The sequence below is a fragment of the Triticum aestivum genome, unplaced genomic scaffold (assembly GCF_018294505.1).
Source record: "Triticum aestivum cultivar Chinese Spring unplaced genomic scaffold, IWGSC CS RefSeq v2.1 scaffold23993, whole genome shotgun sequence".
Taxonomy (NCBI): domain Eukaryota; kingdom Viridiplantae; phylum Streptophyta; class Magnoliopsida; order Poales; family Poaceae; genus Triticum; species Triticum aestivum.
In genome coordinates this window covers 2312-12039 of record NW_025231126.1, presented here as the reverse complement: position 1 = coordinate 12039, position 9728 = coordinate 2312, and the positions used below count along the sequence as shown (strand labels likewise).

Genomic DNA, 9728 nt, shown 5'->3' with positions numbered 1-9728 from the left:
TGGAAACCGTGGAAAACTCGTCTCCGTGATTGAGCGGGAGAGTAAGTAGTATAGGACATTATCCATTGTTAGGGAACGGTTGTAATGGTAGTGAGAATGTAGAATCATCTTTGGAGCGGACCTGGGAGTGGCAAGCATAAGGGACGAAGACGGGGAAACATGTCGGATGCGATCATACCAGCACTAAAGCACCGGATCCCATCAGAACTCCGAAGTTAAGCGTGCTTGGGCGAGAGTAGTACTAGGATGGGTGACCTCCTGGGAAGTCCTCGTGTTGCATTCCTTTTATAATTATTTTTTGCGCCTTGTGACAAACATGTCGCACGTGCGTGATATATATTAATCCCGTTATATTATGTTTGACGTTTGCGATATGTTTAAGCTCGATGCTCATTGCTCGCGCGTCTTGGGGCGGCTTTGTGGCGCGAAGAGCGCGTTTCTGAAAGGGGTGGAAAAAACTCGTGTTGCTGCGGTATGGAGGGAGGGGTGGAAACCGTGGAAAACTCGTCTCCGTGATTGAGCGGGAGAGTAAGTAGTATAGGACATTATCCATTGTTAGGGAACGGTTGTAATGGTAGTGAGAATGTAGAATCGTCTTTGGAGCGGACCTGGGAGTGGCAAGCATAAGGGACGAATACGGGTAAACATGTCGGATGCGATCATACCAGCACTAAAGCACCGGATCCCATCAGAACTCCGAAGTTAAGCGTGCTTGGGCGAGAGTAGTACTAGGATGGGTGACCTCCTGGGAAGTCCTCGTGTTGCATTCCTTTTATAATTATTTTTTGCGCCTTGTGACAAACATGTCGCACGTGCGCGATATATATTAATCCCGTTATATTATGTTTGACGTTTGCGATATGTTTAAGCTCGATGCTCATTGCTCGCGCGTCTTGGGGCGGCTTTGTGGCGCGAAGAGCGCGTTCTGAAAGGGGTGGAAAAAACTCGTGTTGCTGCGGTATGGAGGGAGGGGTGGAAACCGTGGAAAACTCGTCTCCGTGATTGAGCGGGAGAGTAAGTAGTATAGGACATTATCCATTGTTAGGGAACGGTTGTAATGGTAGTGAGAATGTAGAATCGTCTTTGGAGCGGACCTGGGAGTGACAAGCATAAGGGACGAAGACGGGGAAACATGTCGGATGCGATCATACCAGCACTAAAGCACCGGATCCCATCAGAACTCCGAAGTTAAGCGTGCTTGGGCGAGAGTAGTACTAGGATGGGTGACCTCCTGGGAAGTCCTCGTGTTGTATTCCTTTCATAATTATTTTTTGCGCCTTGTGACAAACATGTCGCACGTGCGCGATATATATTAATCCCGTTATATTATGTTTGACGTTTGCGATATGTTTAAGCTCGATGCTCATTGCTCGCGCGTCTTGGGGCGGCTTTGTGGCGCGAAGAGCGCGTTCTGAAAGGGGTGGAAAAAACTCGTGTTGCTGCGGTATGGAGGGAGGGGTGGAAACCGTCGAAAACTCGTCTCCGTGATTGAGCGGGAGAGTAAGTAGTATAGGACATTATCCATTGTTAGGGAACGGTTGTAATGGTAGTGAGAATGTAGAATCGTCTTTGGAGCGGACCTGGGAGTGGCAAGCATAAGGGACGAAGACGGGGAAACATGTCGGATGCAATCATACCAGCACTAAAGCACCGGATCCCATCAGAACTCCGAAGTTAAGCGTGCTTGGGCGAGAGTAGTACTAGGATGGGTGACCTCCTGGGAAGTCCTCGTGTTGCATTCCTTTCATAATTATTTTTTGCGCCTTGTGACAAACATGTCGCACGTGCGCGATATATATTAATCCCGTTATATTATGTTTGACGTTTGCGATATGTTTAAGCTCGATGCTCATTGCTCGCGCGTCTTGGGGCGGCTTTGTGGCGCGAAGAGCGCGTTCTGAAAGGGGTGGAAAAAACTCGTGTTGCTGCGGTATGGAGGGAGGGGTGGAAACCGTGGAAAACTCGTCTCCGTGATTGAGCAGGAGAGTAAGTAGTATAGGACATTATCCATTGTTAGGGAACGGTTGTAATGGTAGTGAGAATGTAGAATCGTCTTTGGAGCGGACCTGGAAGTGGAAAGCATAAGGGACGAAGACGGGGAAACATGTCGGATGCGATCATACCAGCACTAAAGCACCGGATCCCATCAGAACTCCGAAGTTAAGCGTGCTTGGGCGAGAGTAGTACTAGGATGGGTGACCTCCTGGGAAGTCCTCGTGTTGCATTCCTTTTATAATTATTTTTTGCGCCTTGTGACAAACATGTCGCACGTGCGCGATATATATTAATCCCGTTATATTATGTTTGACGTTTGCGATATGTTTAAGCTCGATGCTCATTGCTCGCGCGTCTTGGGGCGGCTTTGTGGCGCGAAGAGCGCGTTCTGAAAGGGGTGGAAAAAACTCGTGTTGCTGCGGTATGGAGGGAGGGGTGGAAACCGTGGAAAACTCGTCTCCGTGATTGAGAGGGAGAGTAAGTAGTATAGGACATTATCCATTGTTAGGGAACGGTTGTAATGGTAGTGAGAATGTAGAATCGTCTTTGGAGCGGACCTGGGAGTGGCAAGCATAAGGGACGAAGACGGGGAAACATGTCGGATGCGATCATACCAGCACTAAAGCACCGGATCCCATCAGAACTCCGAAGTTAAGCGTGCTTGGGCGAGAGTAGTACTAGGATGGGTGACCTCCTGGGAAGTCCTCGTGTTGCATTCCTTTTATAATTATTTTTTGCGCCTTGTGACAAACATGTCGCACGTGCGCGATATATATTAATCCCGTTATATTATGTTTGACGTTTGCGATATGTTTAAGCTCGATGCTCATTGCTCGCGCGTCTTGGGGCGGTTTTGTGGCGCGAAGAGCGCGTTCTGAAAGGGGTGGAAAAAACTCGTGTTGCTGCGGTATGGAGGGAGGGGTGGAAACCGTGGAAAACTCGTCTCCGTGATTGAGCGGGAGAGTAAGTAGTATAGGACATTATCCATTGTTAGGGAACGGTTGTAATGGTAGTGAGAATGTAGAATCGTCTTTGGAGCGGACCTGGGAGTGGCAAACATAAGGGACGAAGACGGGGAAACATGTCGGATGCGATCATACCAGCACTAAAGCACCGGATCCCATCAGAACTCCGAAGTTAAGCGTGCTTGGGCGAGAGTAGTACTAGGATGGGTGACCTCCTGGGAAGTCCTCGTGTTGCATTCCTTTTATAATTATTTTTTGCGCCTTGTGAGAAACATGTCGCACGTGCGCGATATATATTAATCCCGTTATATTATGTTTGACGTTTGCGATATGTTTAAGCTCGATGCTCATTGCTCGCGCGTCTTGGGGCGGCTTTGTGGCGCGAAGAGCGCGCTCTGAAAGGGGTGGAAAAAACTCGTGTTGCTGCGGTATGGAGGGAGGGGTGGAAACCGTGGAAAACTCGTCTCCGTGATTGAGCGGGAGAGTAAGTAGTATAGGACATTATCCATTGTTAGGGAACGGTTGTAATGGTAGTGAGAATGTAGAATCGTCTTTGGAGCGGACCTGGGAGTGGCAAGCATAAGGGACGAAGACGGGGAAACATGTCGGATGCGATCATACCAGCACTAAAGCACCGGATCCCATCAGAACTCCAAAGTTAAGCGTGCTTGGGCGAGAGTAGTACTAGGATGGGTGACCTCCTGGGAAGTCCTCGTGTTGCATTCCTTTTATAATTATTTTTTGCGCCTTGTGACAAACATGTCGCACGTGCGCGATATATATTAATCCCGTTATATTATGTTTGACGTTTGCGATATGTTTAAGCGTCTTGGGGCGGCTTTGTGGCGCGAAGAGCGCGTTCTGAAAGGGGTGGAAAAAACTCGTGTTGCTGCGGTATGGAGGGAGGGGTGGAAACCGTGGAAAACTCGTCTCCGTGATTGAGCGGGAGAGTAAGTAGTATAGGACATTATCCATTGTTAGGGAACAGTTGTAATGGTAGTGAGAATGTAGAATCGTCTTTGGAGCGGACCTGGGAGTGGCAAGCATAAGGGACGAAGACGGGGAAACATGTCGGATGCGATCATACCAGCACTAAAGCACCGGATCCCATCAGAACTCCGAAGTTAAGCGTGCTTGGGCGAGAGTAGTACTAGGATGGGTGACCTCCTGGGAAGTCCTCGTGTTGCATTCCTTTTATAATTATTTTTTGCGCCTTGTGACAAACATGTCGCACGTGCGCGATATATATTAATCCCGTTATATTATGTTTGACGTTTGCAATATGTTTAAGCTCGATGCTCATTGCTCGCGCGTCTTGGGGCGGCTTTGTGGCGCGAAGAGCGCGTTCTGAAAGGGGTGGAAAAAACTCGTGTTGCTGCGGTATGGAGGGAGGGGTGGAAACCGTGGAAAACTCGTCTCCGTGATTGAGCGGGAGAGTAAGTAGTATAGGACATTATCCATTGTTAGAGAACGGTTGTAATGGTAGTGAGAATGTAGAATCGTCTTTGGAGCGGACCTGGGAGTGGCAAGCATAAGGGACGAAGACGGGGAAACATGTCGGATGCGATCATACCAGCACTAAAGCACCGGATCCCATCAGAACTCCGAAGTTAAGCGTGCTTGGGCGAGAGTAGTACTAGGATGGGTGATCTCCTGGGAAGTCCTCGTGTTGCATTCCTTTTATAATTATTTTTTGCGCCTTGTGACAAACATGTCGCACGTGCGCGATATATATTAATCCCGTTATATTATGTTTGACGTTTGCGATATGTTTAAGCTCGATGCTCATTGCCCGCGCGTCTTGGGGCGGCTTTGTGGCGCGAAGAGCGCGTTCTGAAAGGGGTGGAAAAAACTCGTGTTGCTGCGGTATGGAGGGAGGGGTGGAAACCGTGGAAAACTCGTCTCCGTGATTGAGCGGGAGAGTAAGTAGTATAGGACATTATCCATTGTTAGGGAACGGTTGTAATGGTAGTGAGAATGTAGAATCGTCTTTGGAGCGGACCTGGGAGTGGCAAGCATAAGGGACGAAGACGGGGAAACATGTCGGATGCAATCATACCAGCACTAAAGCACCGGATCCCATCAGAACTCCGAAGTTAAGCGTGCTTGGGCGAGAGTAGTACTAGGATGGGTGACCTCCTGGGAAGTCCTCGTGTTGCATTCCTTTCATAATTATTTTTTGCGCCTTGTGACAAACATGTCGCACGTGCGCGATATATATTAATCCCGTTATATTATGTTTGACGTTTGCGATATGTTTAAGCTCGATGCTCATTGCTCGCGCGTCTTGGGGCGGCTTTGTGGCGCGAAGAGCGCGATCTGAAAGGGGTGAAAAAAACTCGTGTTGCTGCGGTTTGGAGGGAGGGGTGGAAACCGTGGAAAACTCGTCTCCGTGATTGAGCGGGAGAGTAAGTAGTATAGGACATTATCCATTGTTAGGGAACGGTTGTAATGGTAGTGAGAATGTAGAATCGTGTTTGGAGCGGACCTGGGAGTGGCAAGCATAAGGGACGAAGACGGGGAAACATGTCGGATGCAATCATACCAGCACTAAAGGACCGGATCCCATCAGAACTCCGAAGTTAAGCGTGCTTGGGCGAGAGTAGTACTAGGATGGGTGACCTCCTGGGAAGTCCTCGTGTTGCATTCCTTTTATAATTATTTTTTGCGCCTTGTGACAAACATGTCGCACGTGCGCGATATATATTAATCCCGTTATATTATGTTTGACGTTTGCGATATGTTTAAGCTCGATGCTCATTGCTCGCGCGTCTTGGGGCGGCTTTGTGGCGCGAAGAGCGCGTTCTGAAAGGGGTGGAAAAAACTCGTGTTACTGCGGTATGGAGGGAGGGGTGGAAACCGTGGAAAACTCGTCTCCGTGATTGAGCGGGAGAGTAAGTAGTATAGGACATTATCCATTGTTAGGGAACGATTGTAATGGTAGTGAGAATGTAGAATCGTCTTTGGAGCGGACCTGGGAGTGGCAAGCATAAGGGACGAAGACGGGGAAACATGTTGGATGCGATCATACCAGCACTAAAGCACCGGATCCCATCAGAACTCCGAAGTTAAGCGTGCTTGGGCGAGAGTAGTACTAGGATGGGTGACCTCCTGGGAAGTCCTCGTGTTGCATTCCTTTTATAATTATTTTTTGCGCCTTGTGACAAACATGTCGCACGTGCGCGATATATATTAATCCCGTTATATTATGTTTGACGTTTGCAATATGTTTAAGCTCGATGCTCATTGCTCACGCGTCTTGGGGCGGCTTTGTGGCGCGAAGAGCGCGTTCTGAAAGGGGTGGAAAAAACTCGTGTTGCTGCGGTATGGAGGGAGGGGTGGAAACCGTGGAAAACTCGTCTCCGTGATTGAGCGGGAGAGTAAGTAGTATAGGACATTATCCATTGTTAGGGAACGGTTGTAATGGTAGTGAGAATGTAGAATCGTCTTTGGAGCGGACCTGGGAGTGGCAAGCATAAGGGACGAAGACCGGGAAACATGTCGGATGCGATCATACCAGCACTAAAGCACCGGATCCCATCAGAACTCCGAAGTTAAGCGTGCTTGGGCGAGAGTAGTACTAGGATGGGTGACCTCCTGGGAAGTCCTCGTGTTGCATTCCTTTTATAATTATTTTTTGCGCCTTGTGACAAACATGTCGCACGTGCGCGATATATATTAATCCCGTTATATTATGTTTGACGTTTGCGATATGTTTAAGCTCGATGCTCATTGCTCGCGCGTCTTGGGGCGGCTTTGTGGCGCGAAGAGCGCGTTCTGAAAGGGGTGGAAAAAACTCGTGTTGCTGCGGTATGGAGGGAGGGGTGGAAACCGTGGAAAACTCGTCTCCGTGATTGAGCGGGAGAGTAAGTAGTATAGGACATTATCCATTGTTAGGGAACGGTTGTAATGGTAGTGAGAATGTAGAATCGTCTTTGGAGCGGACCTGGAAGTGGCAAGCATAAGGGACGAAGACCGGGAAACATGTCGGATGCGATCATACCAGCACTAAAGCACCGGATCCCATCAGAACTCCGAAGTTAAGCGTGCTTGGGCGAGAGTAGTACTAGGATGGGTGACCTCCTGGGAAGTCCTCGTGTTGCATTCCTTTTATAATTATTTTTTGCGCCTTGTGACAAACATGTCGCACGTGCGCGATATATATTAATCCCGTTATATTATGTTTGACGTTTGCGATATGTTTAAGCTCGATGCTCATTGCTCGCGCGTCTTGGGGCGGCTTTGTGGCGCGAAGAGCGCGTTCTGAAAGGGGTGGAAAAAACTCGTGTTGCTGCGGTATGGAGGGAGGGGTGGAAACCGTGGAAAACTCGTCTCCGTGATTGAGCGGGAGAGTAAGTAGTATAGGACATTATCCATTGTTAGGGAATGGTTGTAATGGTAGTGAGAATGTAGAATCGTGTTTGGAGCGGACCTGGGAGTGGCAAGCATAAGGGACGAAGACGGGGAAACATGTCGGATGCGATCAGACCAGCACTAAAGCACCGGATCCCATCAGAACTCCGAAGTTAAGCGTGCTTGGGCGAGAGTAGTACTAGGATGGGTGACCTCTTGGGAAGTCCTCGTGTTGCATTCCTTTTATAATTATTTTTTGCGCCTTGTGACAAACATGTCGCACGTGCGCGATATATATTAATCCCGTTATATTATGTTTGACGTTTGCGATATGTTTAAGCTCGATGCTCATTGCTCGCGCGTCTTGGGGTGGCTTTGTGGCGCGAAGAGCGCGTTCTTAAAGGGGTGGAAAAAACTCGTGTTGCTGCGGTATGGAGGGAGGGGTGGAAACCGTGGAAAACTCGTCTCCGTGACTGAGCGGGAGAGTAAGTAGTATAGGACATTATCCATTGTTAGGGAACGGTTGTAATGGTAGTGAGAATGTAGAATCGTCTTTGGAGCGGACCTGGGAGTGGCAAGCATAAGGGACGAAGACGGGGAAACATGTCGGATGCGATCATACCAGCACTAAAGCACCGGATCCCATCAGAACTCCGAAGTTAAGCGTGCTTGGGTGAGAGTAGTACTAGGATGGGTGACCTCCTGGGAAGTCCTCGTGTTGCATTCCTTTTATAATTATTTTTTGCGCCTTGTGACAAACATGTCGCACGTGCGCGATATATATTAATCCCGTTATATTATGTTTGACGTTTGCGATATGTTTAAGCTCGATGCTCATTGCTCGCGCGTCTTGGGGCGGCTTTGTGGCGCGAAGAGCGCGTTCTGAAAGGGGTGGAAAAAACTCGTGTTGCTGCGGTATGGAGGGAGGGGTGGAAACCGTGGAAAACTCGTCTCCGTGATTGAGCGGGAGAGTAAGTAGTATAGGACATTATCCATTGTTAGGGAACGGTTGTAATGGTAGTGAGAATGTAGAATCGTCTTTGGAGCGGACCTGAGAGTGGCAAGCATAAGGGACGAAGACGGGGAAACATGTCGGATGCGATCATACCAGCACTAAAGCACCGGATCCCATCAGAACTCCGAAGTTAAGCGTGCTTGGGCGAGAGTAGTACTAGGATGGGTGAGTCCTCGTGTTGCATTCCTTTTATAATTATTTTTTGCGCCTTGTGACAAACATGTCGCACGTGCGCGATATATATTAATTCCGTTATATTATGTTTGACGTTTGCGATATGTTTAAGCTCGATGCTCATTGCTCGCGCGTCTTGGGGCGGCTTTATGGCGCGAAGAGCGCGTTCTGAAAGGGGTGGAAAAAACTCGTGTTGCTGCGGTATGGAGGGAGGGGTGGAAACCGTGGAAAACTCGTCTCCGTGATTGAGCGGGAGAGTAAGTAGTATAGGACATTATCCATTGTTAGGGAACGGTTGTAATGGTAGTGAGAATGTAGAATCGTCTTTGGAGCGGACCTGGGAGTGGCAAGCATAAGGGACGAAGACGGGGAAACATGTCGGATGCGATCATACCAGCACTAAAGCACCGGATCCCATCAGAACTCCGAAGTTAAGCGTGCTTGGGCGAGAGTAGTACTAGGATGGGTGAGTCCTCGTGTTGCATTCCTTTTATAATTATTTTTTGCGCCTTGTGACAAACATGTCGCACGTGCGCGATATATATTAATCCCGTTATATTATGTTTGATGTTTGCGATATGTTTAAGCTCGATGCTCATTGCTCGCGCGTCTTGGGGCGGCTTTGTGGCGCGAAGAGCGCGTTCTGAAAGGGGTGGAAAAAACTCGTGTTGCTGCGGTATGGAGGGAGGGGTGGAAACCGTGGAAAACTCGTCTCCGTGATTGAGCGGGAGAGTAAGTAGTATAGGACATTATCCATTGTTAGGGAACGGTTGTAATGGTAGTGAGAATGTAGAATCGTCTTTGGAGCGGACCTGGGAGTGGCAAGCATAAGGGACGAAGACGGGGAAACATGTCGGATGCGATCATACCAGCACTAAAGCACCGGATCCCATCAGAACTCTGAAGTTAAGCGTGCTTGGGCGAGAGTAGTACTAGGATGGGTGACCTCCTGGGAAGTCCTCGTGTTGCATTCCTTTTATAATTATTTTTTGCGCCTTGTGACAAACATGTCGCACGTGCGCAATATATATTAATCCCGTTATATTATGTTTGACGTTTGCGATATGTTTAAGCTCGATGCTCATTGCTCGCGCGTCTTGGGGCGGCTTTGTGGCGCGAAGAGCGCGTTCTGAAAGGGGTGGAAAAAACTCGTGTTGCTGCGGTATGGAGGGAGGGGTGGAAACCGTGGAAAACTCGTCTCCGTGATTGAGCGGGAGAGTAAGTAG

General features: G+C 48.8%; 18 non-coding genes and 2 pseudogenes across 18 annotated transcripts; all 20 read left to right on the top strand.

Moving 5' to 3' along the window:
- Window positions 1-164: 164 nt before the first annotated feature.
- On the top strand, window positions 165-283 carry LOC123175713 (5S ribosomal RNA). Its single transcript, XR_006488088.1, has one exon. It is a non-coding gene; the product is annotated as a 5S ribosomal RNA (ribosomal RNA).
- Window positions 284-651: 368 nt separating this feature from the next.
- Window positions 652-770, top strand: LOC123175712 (5S ribosomal RNA). The gene has a single exon (XR_006488087.1). It is a non-coding gene; the product is annotated as a 5S ribosomal RNA (ribosomal RNA).
- Window positions 771-1137: 367 nt separating this feature from the next.
- LOC123175720 (5S ribosomal RNA) lies at window positions 1138-1256 on the top strand. Its single transcript, XR_006488094.1, has one exon. It is a non-coding gene; the product is annotated as a 5S ribosomal RNA (ribosomal RNA).
- Window positions 1257-1623: 367 nt separating this feature from the next.
- LOC123175716 (5S ribosomal RNA) lies at window positions 1624-1742 on the top strand. The gene has a single exon (XR_006488090.1). It is a non-coding gene; the product is annotated as a 5S ribosomal RNA (ribosomal RNA).
- Window positions 1743-2109: 367 nt separating this feature from the next.
- Window positions 2110-2228, top strand: LOC123175711 (5S ribosomal RNA). The gene has a single exon (XR_006488086.1). It is a non-coding gene; the product is annotated as a 5S ribosomal RNA (ribosomal RNA).
- Window positions 2229-2595: 367 nt separating this feature from the next.
- Window positions 2596-2714, top strand: LOC123175710 (5S ribosomal RNA). The gene has a single exon (XR_006488085.1). It is a non-coding gene; the product is annotated as a 5S ribosomal RNA (ribosomal RNA).
- Window positions 2715-3081: 367 nt separating this feature from the next.
- LOC123175729 (5S ribosomal RNA) lies at window positions 3082-3200 on the top strand. Its single transcript, XR_006488101.1, has one exon. It is a non-coding gene; the product is annotated as a 5S ribosomal RNA (ribosomal RNA).
- A 367-nt stretch (window positions 3201-3567) lies between these two features.
- LOC123175719 (5S ribosomal RNA) lies at window positions 3568-3686 on the top strand. Its single transcript, XR_006488093.1, has one exon. It is a non-coding gene; the product is annotated as a 5S ribosomal RNA (ribosomal RNA).
- Window positions 3687-4033: 347 nt separating this feature from the next.
- Window positions 4034-4152, top strand: LOC123175728 (5S ribosomal RNA). The gene has a single exon (XR_006488100.1). It is a non-coding gene; the product is annotated as a 5S ribosomal RNA (ribosomal RNA).
- Window positions 4153-4519: 367 nt separating this feature from the next.
- LOC123175718 (5S ribosomal RNA) lies at window positions 4520-4638 on the top strand. The gene has a single exon (XR_006488092.1). It is a non-coding gene; the product is annotated as a 5S ribosomal RNA (ribosomal RNA).
- Window positions 4639-5005: 367 nt separating this feature from the next.
- LOC123175715 (5S ribosomal RNA) lies at window positions 5006-5124 on the top strand. Its single transcript, XR_006488089.1, has one exon. It is a non-coding gene; the product is annotated as a 5S ribosomal RNA (ribosomal RNA).
- Window positions 5125-5491: 367 nt separating this feature from the next.
- On the top strand, window positions 5492-5610 carry LOC123175724 (5S ribosomal RNA). The gene has a single exon (XR_006488098.1). It is a non-coding gene; the product is annotated as a 5S ribosomal RNA (ribosomal RNA).
- A 367-nt stretch (window positions 5611-5977) lies between these two features.
- LOC123175727 (5S ribosomal RNA) lies at window positions 5978-6096 on the top strand. Its single transcript, XR_006488099.1, has one exon. It is a non-coding gene; the product is annotated as a 5S ribosomal RNA (ribosomal RNA).
- A 367-nt stretch (window positions 6097-6463) lies between these two features.
- LOC123175721 (5S ribosomal RNA) lies at window positions 6464-6582 on the top strand. The gene has a single exon (XR_006488095.1). It is a non-coding gene; the product is annotated as a 5S ribosomal RNA (ribosomal RNA).
- A 367-nt stretch (window positions 6583-6949) lies between these two features.
- LOC123175709 (5S ribosomal RNA) lies at window positions 6950-7068 on the top strand. Its single transcript, XR_006488084.1, has one exon. It is a non-coding gene; the product is annotated as a 5S ribosomal RNA (ribosomal RNA).
- Window positions 7069-7435: 367 nt separating this feature from the next.
- On the top strand, window positions 7436-7554 carry LOC123175723 (5S ribosomal RNA). The gene has a single exon (XR_006488097.1). It is a non-coding gene; the product is annotated as a 5S ribosomal RNA (ribosomal RNA).
- Window positions 7555-7921: 367 nt separating this feature from the next.
- LOC123175722 (5S ribosomal RNA) lies at window positions 7922-8040 on the top strand. Its single transcript, XR_006488096.1, has one exon. It is a non-coding gene; the product is annotated as a 5S ribosomal RNA (ribosomal RNA).
- A 367-nt stretch (window positions 8041-8407) lies between these two features.
- Window positions 8408-8515, top strand: LOC123175726 (uncharacterized; annotated as a pseudogene).
- Window positions 8516-8882: 367 nt separating this feature from the next.
- LOC123175725 (uncharacterized) lies at window positions 8883-8990 on the top strand (annotated as a pseudogene).
- A 367-nt stretch (window positions 8991-9357) lies between these two features.
- Window positions 9358-9476, top strand: LOC123175717 (5S ribosomal RNA). The gene has a single exon (XR_006488091.1). It is a non-coding gene; the product is annotated as a 5S ribosomal RNA (ribosomal RNA).
- Window positions 9477-9728: the final 252 nt, after the last annotated feature.